We start from the raw sequence: 18533 nt of genomic DNA, 5'->3' as shown, positions 1-18533 counted from the left end.
GCTATAATTCCAATCTATAAAAAAGGGAAGTAGAGATTTGCCTGCCAGCTACAGACCTATAAGTTTAATTGACAACAGTCAAAAAAAATTGTAGACAGGTTCTGGCAAGGCTATAAACATGGATATTGGATAGCCATATCCTTGAGGATACACAGGCAGGCTTCAGAAAAAAAGATAGTACCCTCAACCAGGTCTTTCGCTTCAAGGTTATATGATGGAAGCATGTCACTCTGAAGAGGGATATAGATTTGGGGTCGGCATTTGACCTGGTAATGAGGGACAACCTATGGAGGGTGTTGGGTGTATTTGGGCTACCTGGAGATCGTCTATGGATTTTTAAAATCCTACACACTAATACCTACACAATTGTGAGGTGGAACATGGGACGAGATCAAACAGAAAACATACCTATTAAATGGGGAGTAAAGCAAGGATGTGTCCTTGCTTCCACTTTTTTTATTCTTTATATTAATGAGGCAGTGAAATGGCTATCTAAATGCAAACATAACGCACCAAAAATTGCAGGAATACCTATCCCTATCTTAGTGTTCGCGAATGATACGTTTCTTATCTCGAGAATTCCCATGGGTCTACAGACAGCACTGGACTCCTTTGCCACCTTTTGCAAAAACGGGGGCCTAGAAATCAATCCACCAAAAACAAAATTCATGGGAATAAACGCACATTGGTCCTTTAGAGGCAGAATGACGATAGAGGGCTAACAGACAGATCAGGTCAAACATTTTGACTATCTAGGTATCAGACAGACAGACACATTAAACTGAGGATTGCAAAGGGGAAGAGCAAAATAGCCCATAATCAGAGAGCACTGCTAGTTGGAAGGAAACACAAGGCAATCTCAGGAGGTGCGGTGTCTCCAGCCTTTCAAAATATACAGTCACAGCCATGGCGGCAGCCATGCATGGGGTAGAGATTTGGGGGTATGTCGACACAACTGCCCGTACACTTGTTGATTATTAGGGCTCTCCTCAACCTACACTAGAGTACTCCCCTTATCCCCAAAGATGGATTTAGCACTTAATTGTATACATATGGTTACCTTATTGAAGCCACTAACATACTGGTTACAGATATGGTCAACCCCGGAGCTAACCTCACATAGGGAATCACTAGAACATGTATTCATCTGTGACAGACTAATCCACACCCGAGGTTGGAACCGGTGTGAATTGCTGCAGATTGGGGAACTATAGAACACCCCAGCAGAAGCTGCAAAGGTGTTTCCCTGAAATATAACAAAGCGTACTGAGAAAATGTTTGTTATGGACTTGGTCGAACCATAAAAATGGGAGTTCAACAGGGCAGTTCTTGAGCCACAAATGTTCTGCTAATTTTGAACGATTTATGCACAGAATCTATCCCCAAGCAGCAAAACACTTGTATGTGCAGTTCAGAAATGATTCATTACCCTTAAGATCACTCACATCCAAATGGGATAAATCAGGCTGAAAACCAGATCATTGCCCTTACTGCCCACAGGTAAAAGAAACGGAAGCTCACTTTTTCTTATTCTGCCATAAGTATATATCAAAGCGTAAGAAGTAGATAGTTGCAGTGTGCAAGCTAGAGAGGGTAGGCACTAAGGGGCATATTCTCAAGGACCTATCACCGAGTTAGTGGCACTTTATCGCCGCCAAACTGGCGATAAATTCATTGCAATATTCACAAGCTGGTGCTAACAGCCGATATCACCAGTTTTCCGGTGGTAGCAGCTGCAAAAAACATCGCCACAGATGACACCGGCAACTAACGCTAATGAGATGCAGAATAGGCGTTCCCGTGCAAAAAGCCACGACAACACCACTTTGCAACATTCTCAACGACCAGGCAGATCCGCGATAAGTTAAAAAAACATGCAATAAGGCGCGTTAGCAGCAGGGATTTAACACCTGCTCTTACCTGGTGTTAAGTCGGACGACGACCTGCACCATGAAAGGGAGCCCAGCCTAGAGCCACACCTGCAGAACAACAGATGCCATGGAGCCACTGATCATGCAGCTCAGAGCCCCAAGAGGACCACAACACCCACCTCAACCAACCCCAGGACCCCCCCCCCCGGACAAAGAGATATCACATCAACCGCACAAAATCCTGAACAAAACAATTTGCCTAATGTCACACAATCACAACAATCAACAATCACGTGTGGTCAGAAAAAGGCGAATCAGTCATTAATCTTTGAAGTTCCAAACAAAACAATTAATTCAAATTAAACCAAATACAACTATGTGGAAGAGTCATGGCAGGCCTTCTCTGGACAATCTGCAATACAAACATTTAAGATAAGAAGGTGTGTCATGCGCTCATCGAAGGACAGAGAGAGAGAAAAAGAGAGAGAATAAGAAAGGGAGAGAGAGAGAGAGTGAAAGGAAGAGAGGGAGCGAGAGAGAAAGAGAAAGAGAGAAAGAGAGCGAGAGAAAGCGTGAAAGAGAGAAAGAGAGAGAAAGAGAGGGAGAAAGAGAGAGAGAAAGAGCGAGAGAGAGAAAGAGAGAGAGAGTGAAATAGAAAGAGAAAGAGAGAGAGAAAGATAAAGATAGAGAGAAAGAGCGAGAAAGAGTGAGACAGTGAAACGGGGAGAGGGAGAGGGAGAGAGTGTGCCGACACTGATGACCCAGGCCTCACTGCTCACCTGTTGCCACCGGTGTGTCTCCAACCATGTGCCGGCACACACGGCAATCCACCAGGTGCCTTATCTGAAACAGATACCCGATCCATGAATGGCAGAGTCTACATCATTGCACACGCCATCAGCGCTTGCCCGCACCTGCGCACACAGTCTGCTGCACTCCAGCCCCTCCCGTCGCCCAGCAGTGATTGGCCACCCTTGTGCAACCAGGCCTCACTGCTCACCTTCCGCCACTGGCGTGTCTCCAAGAGGGCACACCACGTGCCAGTGCAAGCTCCAAGCCCGGGTCCCGCATCCTTGGCATCCTCCATATCATGCAGCCCCGCACTGTGGGCCACAAGGTCACACACCTGATTCTGGGTCTTGATTACACAATGGCAGAGATCATATCAGTGCACAGGGCATCATCGCAGGCTGCACACCCACCCAGCTCTTTAGGTGCCATTAACTCTGTGAACTACGAGGCAACGCCACGTGGCGGTAGGCTCGCGCTGCCCCCGGCTCAGGCCTACACTGCGGTCCAGCAGGGCTCACACAAACCCTTACCAGTCCGGACCGTCAGGATGGCGCATCATCGCAGACTGCACACCCGCTCAGCATTTACGGTGCCCCTACCTCAGTGTACCGAAAGTCACCATCCCGTGGCGGTAGGCACATGCCAGCCGCAGTGTATCCGGTGCCACCAACCCTGTGCAACGCACATCATGGATCCTCTATGATTGAGTCCCGTGATATGCCAGGCGGACGCAGCCATGTCACCTCCGGCACAGGTGAAGAACTGGGACATGTAGCGACGTCGTCCCCCCTTTGTACGTAAGCCGAGTGGGCTGGGTCGGTGTACGCCTGGCCAGCGTAGGGGTGTGAATAATTATCCCTGGGCTCTGGGCGTGGTTCATTTCTGGGATGGACAGGACCCCAACTGATGCATGTGTCTCTGTCGCAGTGTCGGTGCCACACGGCCCGCAATCGACAATGTTGAAATTTTGCATGCACCCGGAGGGCTGCCGCACATGAAGGGATTGTACAAGGAGTGCAAGACCGCTCGGGCTCTTGGATCATACATGCCAACTGTTGTGTGTGTTTCGCCATTGGTGCACCATAAGCCTAGGGCCTAGGGCCTAGCCTCATTTGCAGCGCGAAAGCGACATCACATTTCCAGAAGGCAAGCAGTTGTCAGACTAACATCAGGGATGAAAGCACCTTTGTCCCAATACATAATGCGGAAGGACACCTCCGACCATGGTCTTGCATGCTGCTGGCACCCCCTGAGAGAGATACCATAGCAGATGATTATGACTTCCACACTACGCACATCGCAAATGAAAGAGCAACATGTCCACACCACACACACAAAAGTCCTGGCTAGAGGTACTCTTGCATGGAATGCCCTTGACCCTTACGTACACAACTACTCATACGTCCAAACGTTGCACACACAAACGACTCATTGCTCTGAGCTGTGGCATATCATCCACAGAACTGCCGCAGGCCTGAGAAGTGCCGGTGATATGAGAGCCACCAACGTCTGAACATCCTGGACACATGCACAACGGCTGTCACATGGAACTGTACTGTGACCGAATGCTGCCTGTTAGTGTCTGATGCATTGGTCTGCATGTTGTGGCCCTTGTCTTGCCCGTACTGACACGCACATGCAAATTAAGTCTGCGCAACTTCACTAGTGTTCAATTGTGATGAGTGTTGATTGGAATGACAAATCATGTGCCTCAATGAGCAATGTCCATACATAATGAGGGACTGACTGAAGCATTTCACTGAGGGGTGAGTCCCTATTGCCAGCTCTACCTCTGTGAACCAGACATTGTGGTTGGGATAGTTGCTGATAGACCTGTGCTCCTATGTGTCTTCAGCAATGTGAGTATGGTGTCCAACTTCTTGCCATGTGTATCAATGTGATCCATCACTACAGGCTGTGTACAGTGTGAGTAGGTATGGCAAGAGATGTTCTGTTGTCAAATGTGATGGGGGACACTACTTTAGGCCTGTCAATGACTTAGGCATTACACACACAGCCTTATTTCTAAGATTGAGTGGGGCAAAGTTGTGAAAGTGCACATGTGTTGTTTCTGTGCATGGAGGCCACAGCTAGTGCACACATTCCCAGTAATCTCACTATGTGTGTCACAGTCACACATGAGCATTGCTCTCATTTCCCAGGGTGTACCTTTTTGTTCAATGAATGTCCTTACATTCATTCATACTTTCAAACTTGATCGATTATGGACATGACACATCTGTGGCAATTTGAATGTTTTATTCACATATGTTGGGGTTGTCGGAGCTGGAGCAGTATATGGCCATGCAAACACCACATGACATTGCAGATCAGGGTAGGGCCAGCCAGAGTCATTTAGGGATTGACAAGTACATTGGAAGATGTAGAGGACAGTCCGCAGTGTGATTGCTGTGTCATTGTAGAGCAAGCAGAACATGGCAGTCCATGTCGAGGTCCAAGGTGAGTGTCGCGGAGTGTTCCGGGGGACAGTGGGAGATGTTGTCACAGGGCATGATGCAAAGGGCAGCACCAAGACGGAACAGGGCATATGGCAGAGAGGATTGCTACTTTCTCCTTCTTACTACACAGGTGGAATCACCCGCATCTTCGTCCTCTATGTCATCTGTCTGAAATGTGGGTGCTGATGTTTGGTCTGCAGCACTGTGTGCCTCTGACACATCAGGGGCCAGAGATGTGTGTGTGGAAGTAGAAGCAGCATTCATCTGCGACTCCCTTAGTGGCAGCAATGCCATGATGAGGATCTGCACGGCATGGAAGATACAAACAACTTTTCGCTGGTGTGCATCCGTGGCAGCCATTCTTTATGCATGCATATGCTTCATGTTCTCCATTATCCTCATCATCTGTGTCGACTGTCGGCTGACATCGCTGAGGCCACTCTGAGTAGGCAGTTGTTCTCCTCACAGAGGCATGTCTCCAGCGGTGTCGGGCATGGATTGTTGGACATCATGGTGCGAACAGTGGGTGTCCGTTAGTGAGTGTAAGTGGTCCCTGATGTGACTCAGACACCCACGTATGTCATCCAGTTTGGTTGCCATGTTGTCGAACCCCACCTGCACATGTTCAGCCACCTCCTTCTGGCAGTCTAACACCTGGCCTTGGAATGCCATGTGTTCTTGGGTGAGGTGCTGGGAGCCAGCCATGGTGGTGGGTGCTTCCTGCTGTGTGGTCTTTGCCTGGGATGGGTTCACCTCAATGGAGCTGGCCTGCACTGCTCCTGGGGGTGGGGTGCAGAGGCTGTCCAAGAGCCGTTGGGAGGGTGTCGGGGCAAATGTCCAGGGGGTCCTCTTCATCATTACTGAAGAGATGTGTGGTCTGCTCTGCACGAGGTGTTGATTGTCCCTCTGCAATGTAAAGGGGAGATGCTGGTTGACAGTGTGTTCCATGTATGTTGACACCTTTTGTACGTGTTTACATACATACTGCATGACAATGTACATTGTGACTGTTTGGGAGGAGCTGACTATTTCATGCTGGACAGTGGACATTTGAACTACATCAGGGATGTGAGGTTGTACTCGTACACTCTCATCTCACAGTTTTCTGCTATGCCAGTTGTGATTGACCAGTTTCTACACACAAGCGAAACCAGTTGTGTCCTCGGTATTGCAGTGAAAGTGTTGCACTTCGTACCACATTGTCGTCAATGTTGATGTGCTGTTGTTGCTATGTGTGTGTGCTGCATTGTGGGTGAGTCACTCCTGCAGCTGTGATTCTGCTGCCCCTTATCCCTTTGAGGCAGTGTGCCTTTGACTTCTGAGCTTCTACAGTGATGAGATGTTGCAGACTTGGCTGATTTGGACTCTTGGGCATGGTCTATCCGCAAACGTGTTGTTGCTGTCTGGGGTTGTGTGTGCACGTGGATGTGTCAGGGTGTGACCTGCTCCTTTACGGATGTGTTCCACACTCAGCCACCTCAGTGTCATGGCGTGCAGCATGTCATGATTATTGGACTGCAGCCATCCTATTCGTCATGCAGTGTCACTTGCAATGTCAGTGTGACTCCCCCAGCACACAGATTTGCTGGTTTTCACACGTGTGCATGGGTTGGTTGTGGGATTGGTGCTGTGTGGGAGGACACCTTTATGCCCATAGTGGACGTGGGCCTACTTGCTGTTTGTATGTGTGCTGCAGTGTGCCAGGAGGATCAGGGACATGCACAAGTCATTGTGGATGTGCAGTGTGCTCTACTTAATTGTGCATGTGTGCCACTGTGCCCATCTCCCCCAGTCCCCCAATCCCTGTTCGGCACTCACCCTGGTGCTGTTGTGTCAGGTCATGTCGGGCAGTGTCCAGACCCTCAAGTCCTGCCACCATCTCCCCACTGATGACTGTGGACACCATTTCCTCCATCTCATCCAGCTCCTGGTGTTCCGCTGGACTGCCACCTCCAGTCTGCATTGTTGCCTGATGGTTGTCAGCGAGTTTCTTCTTGGTTTTGCGCTTCGCATCATTCCAGCGCCTCTTGGCCTCTTGACCTCTCCAATTGTCCTCTTCCTCACTCCGACTGCCTTCACCTTGTCCAGGATGGCCTGCCATATTGCATTTTTATTTGCCAATGGCAACGTTGGAGGTGACGAACAGTTGTTGGTGGTGTTATATCACCTCCGTGATGATGATCCTGTTTTCCTGCGGACTGAACCTCGTCTTCCTCGCCTTTTTCTCCTTGCCCTTCCGTGATCCCGAGGTCCCAGGCAGGTCCTCCTGGGGGCTTGTGGGTTGCTGGTCGTCCTCTGTCCTCTCTCCGGCTTCCCTCATGATGCCTCGCAGTTTGAATTATTTTGATTGTGTTTTTCGGTGTTTTTATGGTGCATGACACGTGGGAATTGCAGGTCTGTCGCTGGTTATCGCTGAGTTTTGTAATGCGATTGGCCACATCTCAACTTTTTTCGCGTTCATGTGTCGCATTTTTTCGGTGCCGCGTTCGTTTTAATGTGGTCATTTGGCGCGTTATCGTGAGACTATCGCATGGTGCCGCCGGGTTGAGAATACAATGTTAACACGGCGTTATTTTTCCGCGACAGACTGCGATGTGCAAAGTTGCGTTAAGCAAATTTTGCGCTAGTTATCACATGTTCTTGAGAATATCTCCCTAGGAATTTTGAAAAGTGATACGAAGGAAACAATAGTCTTCGCGGTAGCACGCGATTTACTGGGCCTGGAACATCAGATTGAAAGGGTTGCCTGGAGGGAATCTCCATCCCTTGTTAGTAGAGAAGGTGCAAACTGTACATACACACATAATATTAGTTCTGGGTACTTGCTGGCAGAGAGAGAAGAACGTAGAGCAGGTCCTCATCCTCGGCCCCTCTGCCTGGGACAACACCTGGTGGCCCTCCGCCCTTGGGAAGCCACCCACCCCTACAGACCATGCACGAAACCTCGGCATCATCCTCGACTCCTCCCTCTCCATGAACTGCCAGATCAACGCGTCACCTCCACCAGTTGCAACTGCCTGCGCATCCTCTGCAAGACCTTCAAATGGATCCCCCCCGACTGCAGAAGGACCATCACCCACGCACTCATCACCATCAGACTGGACCACGGCAAAGCCTTATACACCGGAATCAACAGAACTCTTCTACAAAGACTCCAGACCATCCAGAATGCTGCAGCCAGACTCGTCCTCAGAACACCACGTCACGAGCACATGACTGTAAAGTGCGGATCGGAATGAAGAAGGAGAAGTTTCAGGTAACTTTAAATAGGCTTTAATCCATGTTGTCAGCAGCTACACGGGCGTACAGCTGTCCACACCGAAGCGCAACTGTTGAATGGATAATTCAACAGTTGAAGCCTCGGAGTAGAAGAGAACTTCAACAATGCAGCTTTGAAAAAAAACATGTACAAGACTGCGCACGCTGAAGTGATGACATAAAATATGGAACACAATAAAGGGAATAGACACAGAAGAAATGCATAAGCGAAACAATGAGCAAGGTCACATTTAAAAGTAAATATAACACTTTACAATGACTCAGCACCTACGAGACCTCCACTGGCTTCCCGTCGAGAAAAGGGTCACTTTCAAGCTCCTCATCCACACCTACAAATCCCTCAAAAACATCGGACCCAAATACCTCAACGAGAGAGTCTTCTTCCACGTACCCAAGAGGAACCTCCGCTCCTCCGACCTCGCCCCAGCAGAGGTCCCCCGCATGCGCAGACACAGAGCAGGCGGGAGAGCCTTCTCCTACATCGCAGCCAAGACCTGGAGCGAGCTCCCGGTGAACATCAGACGCTCCCTACCCTGCACACGTTCAGGAAGGACCTCAAGATCTGGCTCTTCAACTGATCCGGAGCTGCCCCCCCAGCACCTTGAGACCCTCCCGGGTGAGTAGTGCGCTTTATAAGCCCCCTGATTGAGTGATTGATTGATGTTAGCCCTGATAGTATAAAATAATTGCGCTATTGAAACAAAAAGAAACTGGTGTCTACTGCTGACATATATATATGTGTCTAAATGTGGGGGATATTGGGTGCTACCCGCTGATTGTTGATTACCCTGAAGTAGTGTTTGCACTTTAGTGGCCAATCTGGATTCAACCCTTGGCATGTACTGTGTATCTGGATGTACTGTCCGTACTTTTATTTGGTTTTAATTATTAGCTCAAGACTAATGTGACACGGGTTTGACCTTGATGCCCCGAAAAACGTCTGCTGGCCTGACAACTCCAGGCAGCATGTGGGATCCATTTAGCCCTCTGTTGGTTTTCAGAGCTTTTTTTGCTGTTAATGGTCTTTCCTGTCTAAGCAGAAGGTTCTTGTGGTACTTTTAAGCTGCTACTTGATGTCTATATCTGTGTTACTGTCTTTGGTATATATTAATATGTGTACTTTTAGTATGTATTTTATCTGCACGTTGCACTTTTATGATCATCCAACCGAAATAAAGTTTATTATTATTATTAATATTATTATTATTATTAGTCCAATATCTTATACTATGGTTGTCCCATTTTCGCATGGTCTTTTGTCCACTCCATTTGATGGTGGCATGACATGAGAATTTTAGAATATGTAAATGCCTTACTAGATATCAGACATATTACTGTAGTAGTCAGAGAACAAAAAGAGATGTGGAAACAACACACAAAGGAACGGATCAAAATGATGAAGGTCCCATAAGTGCCTTTATCGAAAACATTTCAATTAAGTTTCCGGTGGTGAGAAGATAAAAATGTGAACAAAAGTTTAAGTGAACTGACTTAATATGCACCCGCACTGAATTTAAGATGAAAACCTGCAGCGAAAGTATGTTCTGTCATCAAAATAAAGTCCGTGTAGAAACCTACAGTATTTGCATGACTTAGTCTATTACACTACACGGATCTACTGAGCCAAGAGATCACTAAAGATACAGATACAAGAAAATCAGGAAAGTGCTCGGGTAGTGCGGCCAGACCACAGGAAAAGAAACCCACACAATGGCAGAAGCAGCTCAGCAGATCTGAAGACACTACACGAGACATACACACCGAACATTCACTGACTACATAGAATAAACAAAGGGAGAAAAGGAAAATACTTGTCAAAATAATGTAAAACCTTGGTCCGTTTCATGAACAATTGCACTGGCTCGAAGCAGTGGGGGAGGCTGCTTTCATGCATCTCAACAGGATACTGCGGAGTCTGATCACACAATCTGAGTTAATGCACAAACTGCATATGGCAGAAACCAGCAACACTGAGCAGTGGTTGCTTCCCTCTGTTTCCGAGCTGAGCTGTTTGTATTTCATGAAACATTCTGGGGCAGATTTACAAGCCCCTTGCGCCACTTTTCCCATGTTAAAAATTGACACAAAAGTGGCGCAAGGGGCTTGTAAATCTGCCCCTCTGAATTCAATGCATGCACTTTAGAGAGTGGCAACGCATACACGCAGCTGTTTACCTCTGAGCCTGCACAGCTGTTCAGGATACTGTCCTTGGGGCATTTTGCTCAGAGACCGTCTCACTGCTATGCTTTGCACCGTGTTCTGCATGACCTTCTGTGAGGTGAAAAATTCTCCATCACCTCGCAGTGTAAGGAACTTTTTGCAAAAAAAAAAAAACATAGACGGGCGATAGTTTTTGTGTTGGAGTCAGCTTACGACTCATCGTGAAACATGGTAAATGCTGGCTTGGAGGCTGGCAGTGGGACCACAGATCAACCTTGCATTCGAGGTGTGCCTGAAGTAACGCTCTTGTCCATTAAAGGGCGAGGCTCACACCGATGCGAACATTGGCACATTGAGAGCTTCACATCAGAAAGTGCATTCAGTGGTCTGAATCTCCCGGTGCCTCCAGCAAGTAAGTGCACAGGGTGAACTGTCAAATATGAACAGATTACACTTGGTGAGTAGTTACCACCTGCCCTCAGTAGGGGTAACTGTTTGGGAAATCGTGACAAATCATGTGTGCATACTATTGTAATCCGTAAGTGGAGAGAAGCACCCTTTGTTTCCACCTTTCCTTGTCACTGCAGTGGATTGCGGTGCACCTTTAACTGAATGCAGACTGAGTCTGCGCCCCCTATCACAATAAATGTACAGGTGCACATTAGTAAAAGATGGGCCGGATCTTAGAAGCCTCCAGTCTGCCTCTGCTGTGCTGGACGCAACCAGCCTGCCCTTCATCGAGGAAGGAGAGATCGCCCTACAGGAGAGTGCAGTGAATGGCTGAACGCACCTGCAGTGGGATGTGTGGTGGCTGTGGTGGAGCAGGTAAAACGAAATTTTGTATACCTTCTCTGGTTTGCATGAAAACACTAATTACGTAATCAAAATAAATGTTAACCTGTATTAATTGTTTGCAGTGGTATCACTAACCAACCTTATACTTTTGATAAACACGAATTACACGCGGGACTAATTGTTAATTGCATGGCAAATAAGTCTAATGACTAAGGGGCATATGTATCAAGTTCCGTTTTTGCAATTCTCAAATAGCGATTTTTAGGGAATCGCTATTTGAGAATTGCAAAACGGGATGTAATAAAAAATTCTCAAATGTTTTGCGATTCCTTGGCATTCCTTAATTGCGATTAGCAAATTGCTAATCGCAATTAAGGAAAACCTTCCCATTCATTCCTATGGGCTAGGAGGCCCATAGGAATGAATGGGAAGACATTCTCATTTTGCGATTCGCAATTTGAGAATCGCAAAATGAGAATGCAATTCCAAGGGTGCTAGGGTGTCAAAAGGACACCCTGTTGCACCCTTGAAATATGTATGTATGCACATGTGGCGCACATACATGCCCTAAGGGCATGTCTGTGCGTCACATGGCACTTTGAAAAATGCCAAAAAGTACATTTTTCTATGAAATCGCAAATTAACACCAACTTGAAGTTGGTGGTAATTTTGCGATTTCTTACTGCCAAAATGCAATTTTTCTAGACTTCATACATTGCATTTAAGGAATCGCAATTTGCTATTCCTTACATGCAATCGCAAACTAGAGAATCGCAAATTTTGCGATTCTCTAATTTGCGATGCCCTTTTGGGATGACACATCCCAAAAGGCCTTTTCCTGTTCGCAAACGGGCCGATTCTGAGAATCGGCCCGTTTGCGAACGGGAAAAGGGTTTGATACATATGCCCCCAAGTGTGGTACGCATATTAACTGTAACATGTGTTGTGATAGAATTTCATGATTTATATTGCTTTTGTAATGGTTTTGCGTTCCTGGTATTGCGGAAAGGTGAGAATTATTGCTTTACATGTTGCTATGAGCTAGGAAAATACTAATATATAATGGGATTAGTGTGGGTTTAAACATTAGAAACTTTGTTTCCGTATATTAATTTCTTTTCATGTTTGTTTTGCTTAAGTTGGCATTCAAACTTTTGATATTCAAAATGGAGTTCGGAAGTGGCCACCGTCGTGTGAGCGCGATGTCTACTGCGCAGACTCGGATGGCTCTGAAGATCATCAGGCGTCCTCCGATCAAGGATAGGAACCTGGAGGACTGCCTAAATTCAACTAGTGTGAATGACAAGAAAAGACAATGGCAACTTGTCCTTAGAGGTCTGCATATTAATACTTTGGACCCTTTCGCATGAGAACTGTACAATCTAAAGGATGACATATCCAAGTCCATGTGAACCAAGAAAACTCTGGGAATCATGTCCAAAATTACAAAATTGAGGGTCTTAACCAATCCGAGTGTTTAGATTTTAGAAATTGTTGCCGATTATTTTAGAAATTACTATAAAAGGGGAACTGTAGAAGAGGGTATAGACTAGTGCGTTCCAGAAGTGTGTTTCCGAGACTCTGTTGGTGCTGGCTGATCGATTTACTTGCACGATTGCTTGGCCCTGTGGATACCTTTGGGACTGAGGCGTGCCGAGCGAAAGAACTTTTCCTGCACTTACGTGGGTTTTAGCCTGCATTCTATTGAGAAATCTACCAGAGGGAATTGATTTATACAGAACTGACAGGTTTTGGAAATGGTCACCAATATCAAAATGTAGGTAAATATACTTGAATGTCAAGCGAAATGATTAAACAGCATACAGTAGATTGGCAAAAGAAAAAGATAGATGAAGTACTGAGACATGCGAAATATTTTAGTGATGAAATTGAGGCAAAGCAAAGCAACGCAAGCTAAAAGAGAAGGCCATGTGGGCTCAGGTTAAGGTAGCTGAAAGGCAGGAATCCCAGATGATTGAACAAGCAAATGGCATGGGCCAGGTGAGACAAAAACCTAATATTGGAAAAGGAAAGGGACAAATGAGTTTAGACGAAGCCAAATAGAAATGGCCATGTCATAATTGCGGAAAATTAGGACATTGGAAATCCGAGTGTAAATTGCCCCCAAGTGCTAATGGCGATAATGCATCATTGAATCCACAGGTGCAGAATGAGGTGAGTTGTCAACCGCAGCGACAGCAGCAGGTTGTTGCCCAACAGTGTTAGGTGCCAAAGCCACCTTTTCCACAAAGCGTAAACCCTCAGAGATACAGTAATGAGACAGGATTCTACACCGAGGAACAGGTAACAAAGCTACCGCGCGCTCGTGCTGTTTCGTAGTATTGGCTGCAGCGTGATGAGAGTGTTTGAGTTATTGACGGTGCCGAAGGAGAGGAAGAGGAGTGCGTACTTGGCGCAACTCTAGAGGTAGACCAGACAGGCCCTTTTGTGGACGGAAAGGTAAATGATGAAAATATTACTTTCCTAGTAGATACTGGTGCTACTCGTTCATCTGTTAGATCAGCTGACAGATAAAAACGCATCTTACTGAGCCTGTTAGAGTTAAGATAGAGAGATTTTCTGACATGCACCACTTTGTCGTATGCGATACCAGCCCTGTAAATTTGTTAGGGAGGGATTTGTTGTGTAAAATGAACTGCACAATTTTCTGTACTCCTGATGATATAGCTTTTGAAACTCCTGATGAGGATGTACTGTATAAAATGAGCATGGCCAATATGGAACCCGAAGTTACTGAGGCATTTGTTGTATTTGACCCAGAAAAATTGCCTTAGGAATTAAAGAAAACAGTGAGACCTGAGGTGTGGGATTTCACAGGAGAAGATATGGGATTGATGGAAAGGGTAAAAATAACTATAAAGGAAGGAATAAGTTACCCGAATATTCCCCAATATAAATTGACGCCAGAAATAATTGCAGGAGTCACTCCCATAATAGACAAAATGATTGAACAGGGAATCTTGAGAGAGATAATGAGCAGTCCATGTAATTCACCAATCATGGGTTTGAAAAAGCCTAACGGAACTTTCAGGATAGTGCAAGACCTGAGAAAAGTGAATAAGATTGTTGCACCATGTTGTCCCATTGTACCAAACCCTTCAGTGATCCTATATCAGATTCCCCATGATGCAGAATGGTACACGGTCATTGACCTATGTCACGCTTTCTTTTCCATCCCATTGCACCCAGATATCCAACAGATTTTTGCGTTCCGGTTCGACGAGCGTACCTTGGCATGGTGCCGAATCCCACAGGGGTATACAGAAGGTCCATCGATATTTAATCAGATTATAAAGAAATCCCTGGAAGATTTAAAAATGCCCGAAAGCTCAGTACTAGTGCAATATATCGATGACCTACTGGTGGCATTGAGAACCAGAGAAGCTTGTGTGGTAGATACAGTTGCATTACTGAATCATTTGGCGGATGGAGGACTTAAAGTATCCCCATCGAAATTACAGTTTTGCAAAAAGGAAGTACAATACTTTAAATTGAGAAAGGATTGAGAAAAGTGACTGCAGACAGGATCAGAATAATAAAAGGAATGAGAGCACCAATGACTCAAAGAGAAGTGAGAATGTTTCTTGGAATGGTTGGATATTGTCGTCAGTGGATCAGCAACTTTTCACTGATTTCCAAACCCCTGATACGCTTGACAAAGAGTGATGTCAAAGACCCCCTTGAATTGAACAAAGAGGAACTGAAGGCTTTTAAACAATTGAGAGACAGCTTGTGTGAAGCACCAGCTCTTGGAATGCCTGACTATGAGAAAGAGTTTGAGCTCTATTGTTGTGAGCGAGATGGGTGTGCACTTTCTGTGTTAGTACAGAAACATGGAAAATTGAGACGACCAATTGCATATTTCTCAGCTGTACTAGATCCTGTAGCTGTGGCATTGCCTGGTTGTTTGAAAGCAGTGGCTACTACTTGTAAGAGATTGGAGCAGAGTGAAGGAATTGTGATGGGATACCCTGTGAGAGTGTTTGTACCTCATGATGTGGCTATCCTTTTAACGAGGAGCTTCACCCAATTTATGACGCATAGTCATCTAACTAAGTATGAGAAAGTCGGGGGCGTGGCTTGGCCGGCTGCAACATGGCCGCACATTAAGTGGGCTCTGCCAGCCAAGCTTTAAAATCTGTGACGATCCTGCGGCATCGTGACTCACCTGTCACTCCAGCGCGTGATCTGGCTTCCCCGCAGCAAGAGGCATCGACTGGAGCTTCTTGACGGCTGGCTGACTGTGGGTCAGAGTGTGAGGCCTCGCCGGGCCTGTGATACGGCTCCCGTGTGGGCCGCAGCAGCTCTTCCTGGGGGCCGCGCTGGCTCCGTGCACCACCCGCTGTGAGCAAGGATCCGGAACATGACGTACGGCCTCCCGGTGAGTGGCGCCACCTCGGGGGTCCTTGCTGGCGTGGTTGGGGGTCCGCAGGCTGTACAACCAGGTCCGGGTGGTCGCGGCCTTGCTGCCGAGGTCTCCTCGCATTCGTCTCGGGCCGATCGTGCTGGCGACTGCTGGTGCCCGGTGACGGGGGCGGCGGCCCCCCCGTGTCTCCCTGCCGGCCCGGACCCTGTTGTGCTCTGTGCCCTCCCCTGTGCGCACTGGAGGACCGCCCACCCGGGTGGGGATACTCTGCTGGGCGGCATTTCTTATTACGTTGGTGCGGCCATCCCTGCTGCGGCCCTCCAGCCTCCCGGTAGCGCTGGGCCTGGTCCCATCATTCCGCCTGCATCACCGCCTGGCACTTTTGGATCACCAGTGGAACCCTACACTTCGAGGCCCCACCAACGTGGTCCCCGGGCTTTGACTGTGTCTTGGGCCTGCGCCCGCCTTCTAGTGCTTGTTGTCGCTTCCCCTGCTGGGCCCTCCCCGCGCCAGGTGCCCCCCCTGTCCTGTTGCTGGCGCTGCCAATTCAGGGGGGCCCCCGGGACGCTGACTGGAGCTGTGGTCTCCGCCTGCGCCTTATCTTCCTGCTTGATGGGGCCTCCTCTGCAGGCGGCGGGCGGCGCTCGTGCCTGGATCATTCTTTCTTCCTGGAGGGACCTGAGGGACCGGCCGTGAGCGGCTGGCCGCAGTTGCTGGTTGGGTTGTGGTCACGATCGGCCCCCTCCTGCGCTCTGCCCTCGTCTGGGGGTTCGGGTGCTGGTGGTGCCCACGCGCCTCGCTCCACACTCGTCTTTGGTGCTGTTGTTTGCTGGACGCTGCCGGGCTGGTGCCAACTCACTTGCCGACTATCGCGGGTCCCACCTCTTGGTGGACGACATTGCTTGCATAATACACTCACCAAAGTGCGGCCTCTGCTTGTTCCTTCACCCATCCTGTTGGTGCTCTGTCTGCGCCTCTCCGTGCTGCGGTACTGGTGGTCCCTTCCGTGGGTGACACGGGTCTCGCCCTGCTTGCCTGGAAGTACTGGTCAGTGTCATCGGACTGCTAGCCTGCTTCGCGTCTTCCACGCCATGGGCAAGTCCAATCCGAGGCAGCCCAAGATCGCCTTTGACCATCGTCGGTCTTCCCGACAGGAGGGTTCCACTGCTGAGGGGGGGGAGGCCGCAGACGCCTCCGTGGCGCCACTGTCCCGCGACGACGACCTGAAGGCGATCATGCTGGATGTGAAGTCGACTGTCACTGGCATAGCCTCACAGCTGGATCAGCTGTCGGCCCGGATGGACTCGGTGAAAGCCCGTATGGATACCCATGACAGTCGCCTGACACACGTGGATTCCCAGGTCTCTGATGTTGAGGATGCCGCTTTGCAGGACCGAACAAAGCTGCTGCAAATGAATAAAATCTGTGCGGTCATCCGGGAAAAGAACGAAGACTTGGAGGCCCATTCTCGTCAAAGTAACCTCCGTATAACAGGCCTTCCTGAATCAACCAACATCAACCGCATGGAGGACTTTGTGGAGGCACTGTTCAGGGAGCTCTTTGGCGACGTCCTCACATCTGTGTTTATTGTGGAGCGCGCCCGTCGCTCCCTGGGCCCTCGTCCTGGTCCCGGCCTACCCCCACGTCCCATCATTGCTAAACTGCTTAATTTCCGGGACCGCGACACCATTCTCGGGACAGGGGCACCATCGTTCATCAGGGCAATACCCTCTCCTTTTTCCCGGACTACACCACGACTGTTCAGGCTGCCCGGCGAGAATTCCTACCTGCCAAGCGCATTCTACAGAAGCACGACGTCTCCTACTCCTTGGCCTATCCGGCGAGGCTGTTGGAGCGGGTAGTACAACATTTTGTATATCCCCCCATTCTGCATGTTTATATTAATCTGAATAATCAACTAATAGTAATATTATTAATTCGTTTGAAGTGAAAACTCACCAATTATATTAACAAAAGAATTACACGTGGGATTTGCATTTTGCATGGCTAAACTAATTGTATATTAATATATGTACGCATACTAATGGTAGAAAATTAGAATATTGCATGATATATGTTGCTTTTGTGATGTAATTGTAAGTTGCACCAGATGACATCACTGGGTGAATATAAATGCTTTGAATGTTGCTATTATGCTAGATAATTACTTACACATAGGGGAATTAGTGAGGGTTTAACATTTATTTAGCCATTTCAATGTTTAATTACGTTTTTGTGTTTGTTTTGCTTAAGTTGACCATTTGGGCCTTCATAAAGATGGCTGACTGAGACATACGACGTGGCTGCTGCTGTCTCACGAGGTTTTGGGTGAAGTGCGCATGCGTCACCGCCAGCAACAATGGCCTCATCCTGACCCCATGAGAAGATGTACCCATCAAGGTCATACTGGGAGAGTTGCCAGGACCACAACAATGGACTGTCTTTAAAACCGGAACCAGCAAGTGCACTGGCTTAATCTTGCGGACTATGTGAGAACCTTACCGAGTGACCCCAAATCCACCAATGAGGACTCTCTAAAACTGAATCTTGATACATTCTGACATTAAAATCATTATAAAAAGACGGTAGAACACAGAGGAGGGGGTCTTGTCGTTTGATTTGTCTTGCTGCGAATTTCCTGACGTTATGCTGACGGAGAGGACGGTGATACTGCTGGACAGCTGTTATCCTGAATCTTTGGGAGACTGAATTGCGGCCTGACTTTGATGAATTTAAAGATTTTCCACGACTCGACTAACTTAGAGGATGACTAATAGCCAGATTAGGTAA

This window comes from Triturus cristatus, chromosome 2_1 (genome assembly GCF_964204655.1).
Source record: "Triturus cristatus chromosome 2_1, aTriCri1.1, whole genome shotgun sequence".
Taxonomy (NCBI): domain Eukaryota; kingdom Metazoa; phylum Chordata; class Amphibia; order Caudata; family Salamandridae; genus Triturus; species Triturus cristatus.
Note: the sequence above shows the minus strand (reverse complement) of the source record.